We start from the raw sequence: 12,937 nt of genomic DNA, 5'->3' as shown, positions 1-12,937 counted from the left end.
CCTCGGGGTGTGGGGCTTGGGTGCCCATCTCCAGGGCCAGGCGGGAGCAGGAAGGGAAGCCTTGGATGGCTCTCCGCGCCCCGGACGGTTCTGAGCATGCTCCGTGCTGGGCGTGGGGACACCTGGTGAACCAGACACAGAGCCGCTTCCCAGGCGCCCACAGTGCCCGCCCCTAAAGGCTGTGAGGCAGGGGGACGCTACGCCCAGGGGGCGGAGGTGGCCTGTCCCGGGTCACGGTCTGAGGGGCCCTACAGGTCAGGTCTGAGCTGGGTGGAGAGGCCCACCTGGAGCGGTCCAGGTGGGCAGCGGGGGTCGAGGGGGAGGCCCAGGGAGGGCCCAGCCGGGCCCCAGGGGCTGGGGACGCTGGCATCCAGCGTGACTGTCAGGTGCGCCAAGAACACACACTGGCCACAGGAGGAGACGGTCAAGGGAGGAGGGGACTATAAGAAGGCAGGGGACTCATCACACACAGCCCCCTGCCCTCCACCCGCCCAGCAGAGGCCCACGCCCCACAGACACGCTCGGCATGAATCGACTAGTCAGGACTTGAGGACAGCTGGACCCTGGGTCAAACACTCCAAAACCGAAACCCGCCTGCGAACCCCTGCAGCCCCTCGTCAGGCACCGCAGGGCGGGCCGCAGGCTGAGTCAGCCTTTGAAGGAAATCTCAGCGGGCACAGCAGGCCGGGCACTGCAGACCGAAGGCAGGGGCTGCTCTGAGACTTCAGGCCCCCGTCACCACCCCCTCCGCTGATCTGACCCACCACACGGTGGCCCCGGCACACCAGCCTTGCACAGAGGCCCCAGTGCACCAGCCCTGCACACAGGTCCCGGTGCACCAGCCTTGCACACAGGTCCCGGCACACCAGCTCCAGCACACCAGCCTTGCACACAGGTCCCAGCGCACCAGCCGTGCATACAGGTCCCGGTGCACCAGCCCTGCACAGGCTGGACTCAATCCCTCCTGGCCACCGCTGCCACCGGGAGTGACTCCAGTACCAGACAAATCTGTGGGAGGAGAGATCAACCCAGCGGGCGGCAGAGCGAGTCTGGCTCCTCTCTGACGCTCTGGCCCGGAGGTGAGCCACAGCCCTTCCCTGGGACCAGGTGCCCTGGCAGGAGGGAGGCCGACCCGAGAGCCCAACACCCCCGGGAGGGGACCCAGAGGACGGGCAGCCGCTGGGGGGCGCCAGGCAGCACCTTGGCTGGCGTGGGCGGTTCCCAGCCTCAGCGCTCCACCCAGACCAAGCCTCTCAGCTGCTCTTCTGCGAGCCGGGACCCAAGCACCAGCCTCGGGGCTGCGGGTGGGAAGGCGGCTGTGCACTCGGGGACTGGAGCAGGGCGGCGGGCGCGCAGTGACCGCCAAGCCGGGCTCCTCCCAGCCCCGCCCCGCCCCCCCCTTCCGGCCCTGGCTGTCTCTTAATGTCTCTGGGCCCCACTTTCCTGGACAGACGGTGACATGGGAGTGACGGTCCCTACCTGTTGGTTCACAGTGCAGCCGTGAGGACAAAGAGAACGAAGGCTGTGACAGGCTCGGACACATGTGCAGCCTCAGACAAGCCCGCAGAGGTGCCCTCGAGGCTTCTACGAGACCAGAAGCCCGGGGCTGCCCGATGAGCCCACTCACAGCCCCGCACGGCCCCGCTGCGGGGCCGGAGACTGTGCCCAGCGATTCTCGCCCGCACGCCTGGGTGGACAGACAGCCCAGGACCCCAGGGGCCCAGCCTGGTGAGGGGGTGGGGGGGAAGTGAGGGGAAGGATGGAAGCAGCCCAGGCCGACCACCGCGGCGGCACAGGGCCCTCCTCCGCCGGCTCTCACCACCCAGACTAGAAGCTGCCGGGTGCTGCCCCCTGTTGGTGGCCCAGGAACACCACGGACTATCCGCCATCCCCCCACAGCAGTTCAGCCCCCGGCCCCCGCCCCGTCCACCCCCAGGTGGGCCCTGGGCAGTCTGTGGCCTCTGACTGGGGTGGGTCCATTTTAAGTGCCGTGTGGGACCCTGTGGGTGTGGGGCCACCCCTCAAAGACCGGGTGGGGGGCTGCAGGTGCCCAAGGAGGGGTCTGGGCTCAGCTGGGGATGCAGGCGTCAGCAGGACAGGGTGGCCCCCCACCGGCCTGCGACACACGGGCGTGCACACACACCATGCCAAGCACACCACCCATGTCACATGGCACACACTGCAGCATGTCACACATACCACACACACCAGACCACATACGCCGTGCATACCACATCACATACTGCATCACACCACATACAACACACCACACACACCACACACGCCAGAACACACACACATCCCACTCGCCCTCCCTCTGCCCGGGAGTGGGACTGACCGTCTCGGGATCCCAGTGTGGGAGGACCCGGGCCCGGGCGCCGCTCTCAGGCACAGGCCTTCCCCCGAGTCAGCGTGCGGAGGGACCGGGATTTCACCCTAGGAATCTTCTCTTAGAGAGAAAACAGCACGGGCCGCGCTTCCCATCCATCCCTCCGTTCCACAGCCATTCCCCGCGCGCACGGAGCTGCCCAGACAGCCCACGCGAGAGGCCCGGAGACGGAAGCGGGGTGCTGTGGGCCCGGCAGGAAGAAAGGCGCGAAGGAGCCTGAGCCACCCCCCGGGAGAAGGGTCGCCGGGGCTCAGGGTGAGCAGTGGCATTCCTGGAGGAGCCTGCCGCGTGCAAGGAGGTGTGAGGGCGGGAAAAAGTGCGGTGTGCCTGGGACAGGCTGGCTTAGGGGCACGCGGCTGGGCGGGCGGCTGGGCCGGCCCCGCGCTTCATCGTGGGGATGCACCTCAGCCTCCCTGACCCCCAGGCCCCAGTCTCTGGGGCGACCGTGACCAGCAGGTGCCCCGTCCCTGCCCCACAGCCCTGGGCCCATGGCCTCCCCAGGTGCCTTCACCTGTAGAGACAGGGCGGACTAGGCGACGGTATGGACCGGCACAGGTGAGTGCGGGACAGATGGACAGATGGACAGCCGTGTTGGGGGGGGGTGGCGAGGGGAAGGAAGGAAAACACCACCAGGCCCCAGGAGTCCCGTCTCGTCTCCGGAGGGACAGCTCAGGTCTGTGGAGTCTCGGTCCAGAGACACCTGAGCAGGTGCCCGTGAATTCTTTCTCAGGTGACGGGGAAGGACCGGGGCGGCAGGCAGGGGGGTGCATGGGCGTCCAGAGGAAGCAGGTAAGAACCGGTTGTGAGGAGCACGTCCGTCATTTCCCCACCGGGACGGAGTCGGGGGCCTGGGTGACCCGGGGTCTGTCACCAGCCTCACCGCTGACCTTCCTCCCCTGTACAGCATGACCTTGGGCAGTGGGCCCGAGACGCACGCAAGCCCCCAAACTCTCTGAGTCTCTCCCCAGCGGGGGCTTCCACGGTGGCTGCAGAGAGCGCTCCCTTAGCTGGAACTCACGTCCCCACCCCCCGGGATCTCGGCTGGCAGATCGCTCGCTTAGCTCTCTTCCCGGTCGACGGCAGAAAGCTAAGCTTCTGCCAGGTTCCCGCTTGGGTGGTGACTAAGTTTTCAATTCATGGGCCCCACATGAATGGGGCCGGGCCACATGCTAACATATCTTTGGACAGACACTGCAAGCCACGTCATTATAAACGTTAGACTTCGGTGGCCCCCCAGGTGCTGTGTCCGCCGACAGTGGGCTCCGAGTGTGGGGCAGGGGCCACCCTGCAGCAGGTGGGGGGCCGCCCACGGCCGAGCGCCCGGAGGGACGGCTGCTGCCAGACGCCTGTCTGGCATGCCGGATGGCTCGGCACACCAATCCAAAACATTTCTTTTCGTGTTTTCGCACTTGGAAGAAAACTTCCAGTGACTCATCTCGTATGCTTTTCGATTCATGTTTAACGTCTCTGGGAAGAAACAAAAACAGTCAGCCATTCTCAGCGAGAGCCCCATCCGCCGGGCACCCAGGCCAGGCACCCGGACGGCCCCGTGCCCGCCGCCTCTTGGCGGCCTCTGAGGCTACGGCCGTCAGCTGTCATCGGAGGCTGCTGTGTTCACCAGGGTCGGCCGTGAAGACAGCTCATCAGAGCTGCCTTTCGCCATTTAAAAAAATCCCAGCGCCGGGAGCCACAGGCTCTGCAGGGACAGCTGGCCCCGGTGCACAGGCTCGCACTCTGGGGGGTGCACGCACGTCGTGAAGCCAGTGCTGGGTGTGGGGGAGCACCCACAAAGTGAAGCCGGTGCTGGGTGCAGGGGAGCACCCACAAAGTGAAGCCGGTGCTGGGTGCAGGGGAGCACCCACAAAGTGAAGCCGGTGCTGGGTGCAGGGGAGCACCCACAAAGTGAAACCGGTGCTGGGTGCAGGGGAGCACAGAGTGCACGAGGCCCTCACAGCACCGACGGCCTCGCCGGGAGGGCCAGGCACGGGCTTCCTCTCCGCTGCACCGAGTCCGCGCCTGCTCGGGGCCAGGCGCCCTGCTCGGGTGCCGGACGGCAGAGTCCACAGACCTGCTGGGGCCGAACCCCCTCTCCTGGCCCTTTTCCCCAGGGCCCTGGGGCTGAGTTCCGATCGCCGGGGGCCTGATGAGGGATCGCCTGTGACCGATCAGCCCAGCACCTGAGACACGGGCAGGACGGGTACCTGGGGTCAGGAGGCGGGAAGGGAGCCAGGCCGGCCGACGTGGGGGCTCCTTCCAGCGAACCCCGACTCCTCGCGGGCCCAGAGGTGTCAGAGCGGGTCTGAGGGCCGCGCAGCCCTGCCCGGTGTGCCCTTGGGGGCCCGCCTTCCTCACAACCCGCCCCACCCCCCAGGTCTCCGAATCTCCACCGGCGACTCCCCGACCCAGGTGGTCCCTCACTTCAGTGACGCAGAGCAGGCGTTCGTTTGCTGGGCCGTGCCCAGCGCAACTTCTGAGCTGAGAACCTGCACACGGGGCCTGACGGGTCCGAGAACTCTCAAGGGGCCGAGGACAGAGAGCGTGGACCCTGGGCTCTCCCAGCCGGGCGGCGAGGCCGGGCTGGGTCTCCCTCCGTCGGGACCCGCACAGGGACACCCCAGAGCAGAAGCTCAAGGCACCAGAGGGCGCCGATTCCCTGGCCCGGGGCTGTCAGTCCTGCGGTCGGACGGACGGACTGGTCCCCGTCCCCCCACCGACCCCACAGTGGGTGAGAGTGCCAAGCTGTCATGAGAGCCCACACTGTGTGTGTGAGCCCTGGGTGGGCCCACGGCATGTGCGTGCGTGACTACAGTGTGTGTGTACACGCACATGGACGCACGTGTCTGCCCACAGGAAGTGATTTTGCAAAGTCATCCTGAGTCACTCTAAAAATAACCCTGGGCTTCCCACACAGGCGGGATTTCCCCTCCCCTCGGCCCTGCCCCGGCAGCGCACACCTGGCCGGCCGGCCGGGCGGCTCTCTGAGAGGCCACCTGGGATGTGCAGGCTAGTCAGAGGCGCCCTCTGCTTCTGGTGGGGCTCAGTGGGTCGAGCATGGGCCTGCGAACCAAAGGGTCGCTGGTTCAATTCCCAGTCAGGGCACATGCCTGGGTTGTGGGCCAGGTCTCCCCAGTAGGACGCATGCGAGAGACAACCACACATGGATGTTTCTTTCCCTCTCTTTCTCCCTCCCTTCCGCTCTTTCTAGAAATAAATAAATAAAATCTTTAAAAATAAAAAAAATAAATTATTGGGGAAAAAAGAAAATGCCAGCGCATCAAGGTGGGCTCTCCTGGGCTGGGCTGAGACCCAAAGACCCTTCCCTCAAGCCCTCCCCCACGGCTGCCTCCACCCCAGCACTCCCAGGCCTGTCGGGCCCCCCAGAGCGACTTACCCAAGGCCAAGTGAAGGTGGAGACGGAGCAGGGATCAGAACCTCTGGGGGCTGGTTCCACGACCTGGGCGGGGCCCCTAGACCATGCCCTGGAAGAGAGGACCCAGCGGTCAGTCGGGCTGCGAACACCCCTGCCCAGAGCCCGCTGCCTTTCCCTCCAGTCGTTTCTACAAGCCCCATACCAAGCCCAGAAAGACCCTGGTTCCTGGCCTCCTTCCAGCCACTTAGGACGGGGACCACAGCGCGTGCACCCCCACATCAGGAGGGAGGGAAGGCCACCACAGTAATGACAGAAGTCCCTCCAGTGGGAGGCTAGCCGCCCGCCAGGTGGGGCTGGAGCCAGAGCAAGGCGTGATCTACAGCGTGACCTTCGGCCTCCGAGGCCTGCACCCTGGGTTCAGGTGCCAGCAGCACCGCAGAGTCACCTCGGAGTCCCCACAGCCCGTCACACCTCCACCTGCGGCCCCACTGAAGTCTCTGACCCTCAGGGTCATGGTGAGGGCCACCTGGCACAGGGCCGGCTCTCGGGAGCACTCACGCCAAACTCTGGCCCCCGCATCCACCGAACGGCCAGAAGGCAGCACGGCCAACGGGCTCCGTGACCAGCCAGCTCCGTGACAGGGGACGGCATTTGTAGCCACAGGGACGCCTTCCGTCACAGCCCATCCTGCCTCACTGAGACGCACACCGCTCTCGAGGGGCAAGCACTGGGCGGCGGGGACGACAGGGAAGCACGGGTCCCAGGTGTGACTCCGCCTCTGAGTGGCCCTGTGACGGGCACGCCCTGCGGTCCCTGCCGGTCAGTTTCCCATCCGTGACAAGGCGGACAGGCCGGATGCCCTGGAGGCTGGGCCAGCTGGGACCCCAGCCTCCCTGTGGGAGGAGGGCCCGTCTCTCCCGGGCCCTTGAAGGTGCAGCCCCCAGGCTGCACGGGAGCCGGGCTGGCTCTATCTTGAAGCCACTGCCCACCTGTGACAGATACAGGCCGACGTCGTTGCTCCAGGCAGAGTGAGGAGCAGAGGCCGTTATTGCAGAAGTAATTGTGTGGAGTTATGCCTGGTGGCGCCCGGTTTCTGTCCAGCGACTCTCACACAAATGGCCATGGCTATTCCTCTCCAGGACAGCAAACCGTGGAGGCCTGCTGGGCGCCCGGGGGAGGCTCTTGGTGACATGCTTCCCCCCAGCACTTGGGACGGCAGAGGCAGAAGACAAAGGCCCGGGAGGGGGCCATACTCCCAGAGTCACCCAGCAGGTGCCCCTGCACCAGATCCACCTCCCCCAGGCCCAGTTCTCGCCCAGTGCCTTTCCTCCCTGGGGCCCTTCCTGACACCCTGATCCTGTGGGCTTTTGTGCGAGTTAGGCCCCAGGCACCCTCCTCTCCTAGGCCTGGGGTCTCTGGGTGGTGGCCTGGGCAGTGACCAGGCCCGACCCAGCCCTCCGCAGAGCAGGGAGGGGGAGCCCAGAGGGCTGTGTGGCCAGCCGGCCCAGGCTTAGACCCCAGCTCGAGCACGTCCTAGCTGCGTGACCCTGGCCCGTCATCTAGCTTCCTAGCATATAAAACGGAGGCGATAATCCTGCCCGGCTCATCGAGTTCCTGGGAAGATTAAATGAGCTCATGCACGGAGGAATGCTTGGCACACAGAACTCAACACGTGTCCGCGACAGCTGAAAGCAGGGGCGGCCCGAAAACCTGGGGAAGGGCGAGGCCGACTACAGACACAACCCGCCGTCGCAGACCAAGAAGAAACGGACGGTCCGGAATAGAGACGTCCAGTGGACCCTGAACAATGCAGAGTCCCTGGCGTGGGGCCCCACACAGTCAGAACCCTCGTGTGACTTCCACCCCCCCCAAAACTTAGCTGCCAATATCCTACGGTTGATCGGAAGCCATACCGATGACATAAACAATCAATTAACATGTATATTTTATATATTACATACTGTATTCTTACAATAAAGTAAACTAGCCATGGCTGGGGTGGCTCAGTGGATTGAGCTCTGGACTATGAACCAAAGGATCACTGGTTCGATTCCCAGTCAGGGCACATGCCTGGGTTGTGGGCCAGGACTCCAGTTGGGGGTGTGTGAGAGGCAACCACACACTGATGTTTCTCTCCCTCTGTCCTTCTTTTCCCCTCTCTCTAAAAAGAAATGAATAAAATCTAAAAAGAATAAAATAAAGTGAGCTAGAGAAAAGAAAATCTTATTAAGGAAATCATGAGGAAGAGAAAATACTCTGGTAGTAATGTACAACATCAATATCATAAGTCTACACCATCGGTTTACAAGATCTGCAAGGTTGCCAGAAACGAACTCAATGTACCAAAATCAATAATCATATGTCTATAGAGATGCAATGAAAATTCAAAAATGAAATGAAGAAAACAACTGCATTGCACCCCAATAGTCACAGCAGCACAATTTACAGTAGCCAAGTGCTGGAAGCAACCAAGATGCCCATCAGTAAATGAATGGATCAAAAAACTATGGTGCATTTACACAATGGAATTCTATGCAGCAGAGAGAAAGAAGGAGCTCCTACTCTTTGCAACAGCTTGGATGGAGCTGGAGAGCATTATGCTAAGCGAAACAAGCCAGGCAGTGAGAGACAAATACCATGTGATCTCACTTTTAACAGGAACCTAAACAACAAAACAAACAAGCAAAATATAACCAAAGACACTGAAATAGAGAACAGGCTGACAGTGACCAGAGGGGAGAGGGGAGGGAATTTCAGGGGAAAAGGAGAAGGGTTTGCAGGAACAAGTATAAAGGACACAGGGACAAAAACTAGCGGGGGGAGGGTGGCAACAGGGGAGGGCTGGGGTGTGGGGCTGGGGTGGGGGGAAAGGCAGAAAACCGTACTTGAACAACAATAAAAAAGAAAAGAAAAAGAGAACACCTGCATTATGAATAGCCTCAAAACAAATAAAATACACAGGAATACAGTTAATAACAGAAGTGCAAAAGTTACACTCTGAAAACTACAAAACACTGTTGAAAAATTTTTTAAAGCTCTAAATAACTGGAAAACTATCCCACGTTCACTCACGGATCAGAAGCCTTAACAGCGGCGAGAGGGCAACGCTCCTGAACCAGCCCACAGATCGGATGCATTTCCCGGCTCACTCTGCACAAATGGACAGGCTTCCCCCAAAGCCCCCACGGAATTGCAGAGGCACCCGACCAGCCGAAACGCTCCTGAAAAGGAACAAGGGCGGGGGGGGGGCACGGCTCTCCATTTCAGAACTTAGCACAGAGCAGTAACCAGCAAGACAGCGTGACACTGGCACAGGACAGACATACAGATCCGTGAAACAGGCGTGAGAGTCCGAAGTGAACCCACGCATCCACGGTCCACTGGTTTCCGACCAGAGTGACGAGTCCGCCAGGTGGGGAGGACAGCTGCTCGACAAACGGCGCCTGGGCACCTGGGCGGCCACGGGCAAAGGAGTGAAGTGGGACCCCACACCACTGCAAAAGTTAACTCAGAATGGATCGCTGACCGAAGCGTCTTAACTAAAACTATAAAGCTGTTAGAAGAAAACACACAGATAAATGTTCATGATCTTGGATGGGCGATGGATTCTTAGGTAAGACACCAAAAGCCCAAATGACCAAAGAAAAGACAGATAACGTGGACTCATTGAAACTTAAAGCTTCTGCCCTGGCTGGTGTGGCTCAGTGGATTCAGTGCTGGCCTGTGAATCAGTGGGTTGCTGGTTCGATTCCCAGTCAGGGCACACGCCTGGGTTGTGGGCCAGGTCCCTGGTGGAGGGTGCGTGAGAGTCGACCACACACTGGTGTTTCTCTCCCTCTCTTTCTCCCTCCCCTCCATCTAAATATAAATAAATAAAATCATTAAACAAAAATTTAAAGCTTGTGCTTCAAATAACAGTCAAGATTATGAAAACACAACCCACAAAATGGGTGAAAATATATCTGATAAGGGATTTGTGCCTAGAATATATGAAGAACTCTCCCACCCTGGTGTGGCTCAGTGGACTGAGCGCAGGCCTGAGAACCAAGGGGTCACCGGTTGATTCCCAGTTGGAGCGCATGCCTGGGTTGCGGGCCGGGGGCCAAGTGGGGGGGGGGTGGGTGAGAGGCAACCACACACTGATGTTTCTCTTCCTCTCTCCCTCCCTTCCTCACTCTCTAAAAATAAGTAAATAAAATCTTTTAAAAATAGTAAGACAAATAATAATCCAATTAAAAAATGATCAACGACTTAAATGGAAATGTCTCCAAAGAAGATATACGAGGGGCCCATAAACACATGAAAAGATGCTCACCACCATCAGCTACCAGAGAAATGCAGATCAAAACCACAATGAGACGCCACTTCACGTCTGCCAAGATTTCTGGAACCAAAACATCAGGCCAATACAAGGGCCGCTGAGGACAGGGGGCGATCCAAGCCCCCACTCGCTGCTGCCGGGAACGTGCGTGGTGCAGCCGCCCCGGGGCACAGCCCGGCAGTTCTGTGAAGGACCACACACACAGTCCCCGCACAGCCCGGAAACCCACTCCAGGGCGTGCACCCCAGAGGGGAATGAAAACACAGACCCTTGCATAGACCCTCGAGCGCCATGTTCATGGCCTCACTGTGCACGACAACCAAAGGGTGGACACAAAGCAAATGTCCACCCGCAGACGGAATGGAAAAGCAACATGTGGTCTGCTTGTGCCGTGGAGCGTGACTCAGCCACAGACAGAAGGACTGGCCCACGCCGCACCACGGGGGAGCCTTGAAAACGTTAAGTGAGGAGGCCAAGCCCCAAAGGACAGCTACTGTATGATTCCATTACATAAAACGTCCAGAACAGGAAATTACTCTAGAGAGAAAGCATAGATACACGGTTTCCTGGGGCTGGGGGATGGGGGTGGGGACCGGGAAGCGACAGCTCCGGGGCGCAGGCTTCCTGTGGGGACATCGGAACTCACCTCGGCGTGACTGCAGCGGAGGGCGCACACCTGTGTGAGTGCACTAAAGTGAGTAATGAGTACGCTTCATTACGTTGAGCGAGTTGTGTGGTACGGACATTGTGTCTCAATAAAGTCTTAGAAAAGGAATCTAAGCCAATGCTCTCGAACTTCTCTATTCCAGGGGCCAGAAGGGCAAAGAGCAGGGTCACAGGTGCCGGGAGGCGAACCGCAGGGTTTCCCAGCACTGCCACCAGGGGCATCCCGGCCTCCACGCTCATCACCCCAGCTGGCCAGCTCAGGTCCAGGGTGTGGACTGGTGCAGGGACAATGTGAGGAGGCCACGCCCCGTGGGGTTCCCTCAGGCGTGTGCTGGACGTCAGGGTGGGCTGTGGGCACAAGGTCTCTTGAGCCCTCTGCACTGACGGGGCGGGGGGGCAGTCCCTTGGCATAACCCTCGGTCCCGTCCATGAGGACCTTCCGATGACCTGTCAGCTCGGTTCCTGGAGCAACCCGGGCAGCCACCCCAGGGCACAGCAGTGGCCACCTGAGGCCATTTCTGGGGTCAGTTCCTCCTCCACTGGCCCAGGCCTGGAGGGACTCAGTGCCCATTGTCCTTGCTGCCAGCCCTTGGGAGCAGCAGCTAGAAAGGCACCTTCTCCCAGAGCAGGACACCCCCTGGGCCAGGTACCCACACAGACCCCGTCCGAGGGACCCCGAAGTCTCTCCCACCCGCTCACACCAGGGTGTGCGGGTGCTCCAGAGACGACGGGTCGTTTCACTACGTCCCGAAACCCAACTCCACGAGGAAGCCAAGCCCCTGAGGGTGGAAAGCAGAGCGGGGTCCAGGTCAGAGATGGGTGGGCTGGGGACCATGACCGCGTCTGAGGGGACTGTGGTTTGGGGGTGACTGACTCCACCTCGGCCCCCCGGAGCGGGGCAGCAGCGCACAGAACACTTTCGCACAGACGTCCGGCACAACGCCCGCCCTCCGCAGCGGCCTTTTCTCCCACCGCCCGGTCCCCGCGCCACATTAGCGGGGCTGCGAGCTCTGCAGAGGTCACCGGGGCGGGGTCCGGTCTGGGAACGGCCCTGGAACACACTGTGGACGCCACCAAGAGCAGAGGAGCCCACTCTCGCTGCAGACTCACCCATGGGGCCTGGCTGGAAAGGATGGCCGACGTGACAGTGAGCTGAGCCCTGAGCCCCGCGTGGCCGTGACCAGGGCCCAGAGCCGGCCCTCTGGTCCCCTAGGGCACTGGGCGCCGGCCAAGCACCTTCCCGACTCCCAGACAGTGTGCACGTCCACTCCCCCAACCAGCGTGTTGGAGCTCCTGTCGCCCAAGGGACCGACCGCCCCCCACCACTCTGTCGGGTGCATTTACTAAAGATGGCCCCACACAGCCCATGACGCAGCAGTTCAACTCCTCGACCTATCCCCGACAGAAAGACAGACCGTGCCCACCAAAGACGCACGCAAGAATGCGCATGGCTGCACAGCTGGTGACAGTCCCCGAGGGGAACTGTCCCAATGTCTGTCTGCCACAGATGGACAGATAAGACTGTAGCGTGCCCCCCCCCACCACGGAAGTCACAGAGCAGCCAGGACAATCTCCTCGGCACGCGGCACAGATGGCTCTGCAGTCGCATCGCTGAGCGGCGACACGGCCAGACACGAAAGGCTGCACGCTGCGTGGCCCCACCTACGGGGAGAATGCAAACAGGGGCCTCCAGTGGGGGGTGACGGAAGCCAGGCAATGGCTCCCCGTGCTGGGGGGGGGGTCATGACCAGAAAGGGTCATGGGCGGGGGGCTTCTGGGTGCTGGTTACACCGGTTTGCTCCTTCTGTGAAAACTCGACGAGCCGTGTGCTTGTGGCGTGTGCCCTTGAATGCTCGCAGGTTCCACGTCAATGCAGAGACACAGACAGACAGGGAGGCACCCACCCCGGGCCTGCCCGCCCCGGCCCCACCCAGCCGGGGCGCCCACATTTTATTTTAAGCACAACTGTTGCGGAAGAACAGGGAAAGCCAGAGAGCACACATCCTGGAGCTGCTGGAACGCCGCCCGCAAACCAGCCACCTGGGCGCAGGCGTCCGGGGCCCGGGGCACAAAGGCAGGTTCTCCTGCCCGAGCCGCGCATGCAGCGGCCACCGGCTCATCCAGCTGCCTGCCTGTCTGTGATGATCGGATAAGTCATCCGAAAACACGGATCAATTATTCATTCCCCACA

The 12,937-nt window shown here is 61.3% G+C and overlaps 1 protein-coding gene across 2 annotated transcripts in view; it reads right to left on the bottom strand.

The window, feature by feature from the left end:
• The window catches only part of HPCAL1 (hippocalcin like 1), a 75,877-nt gene that overhangs the window by 11,010 nt on the left and 51,930 nt on the right, over positions 1-12,937 (bottom strand). The window contains exon 2 of one of the 2 annotated variants that reach the window (XM_028517177.2): positions 5,781-5,868. The exons of the other annotated variant lie outside the window; for it this stretch is intronic. The gene's annotated coding sequence lies outside the window, so the exon portion shown is untranslated. The remainder of the gene's footprint in view (positions 1-5,780; positions 5,869-12,937) is intronic. 2 annotated transcript variants of the gene reach the window in all.

Source organism: Phyllostomus discolor, chromosome 6, assembly GCF_004126475.2.
Source record: "Phyllostomus discolor isolate MPI-MPIP mPhyDis1 chromosome 6, mPhyDis1.pri.v3, whole genome shotgun sequence".
Taxonomy (NCBI): Eukaryota; Metazoa; Chordata; class Mammalia; order Chiroptera; family Phyllostomidae; genus Phyllostomus; species Phyllostomus discolor.
Note: the sequence above shows the minus strand (reverse complement) of the source record. Positions and strands in the feature narration are given on the sequence as shown.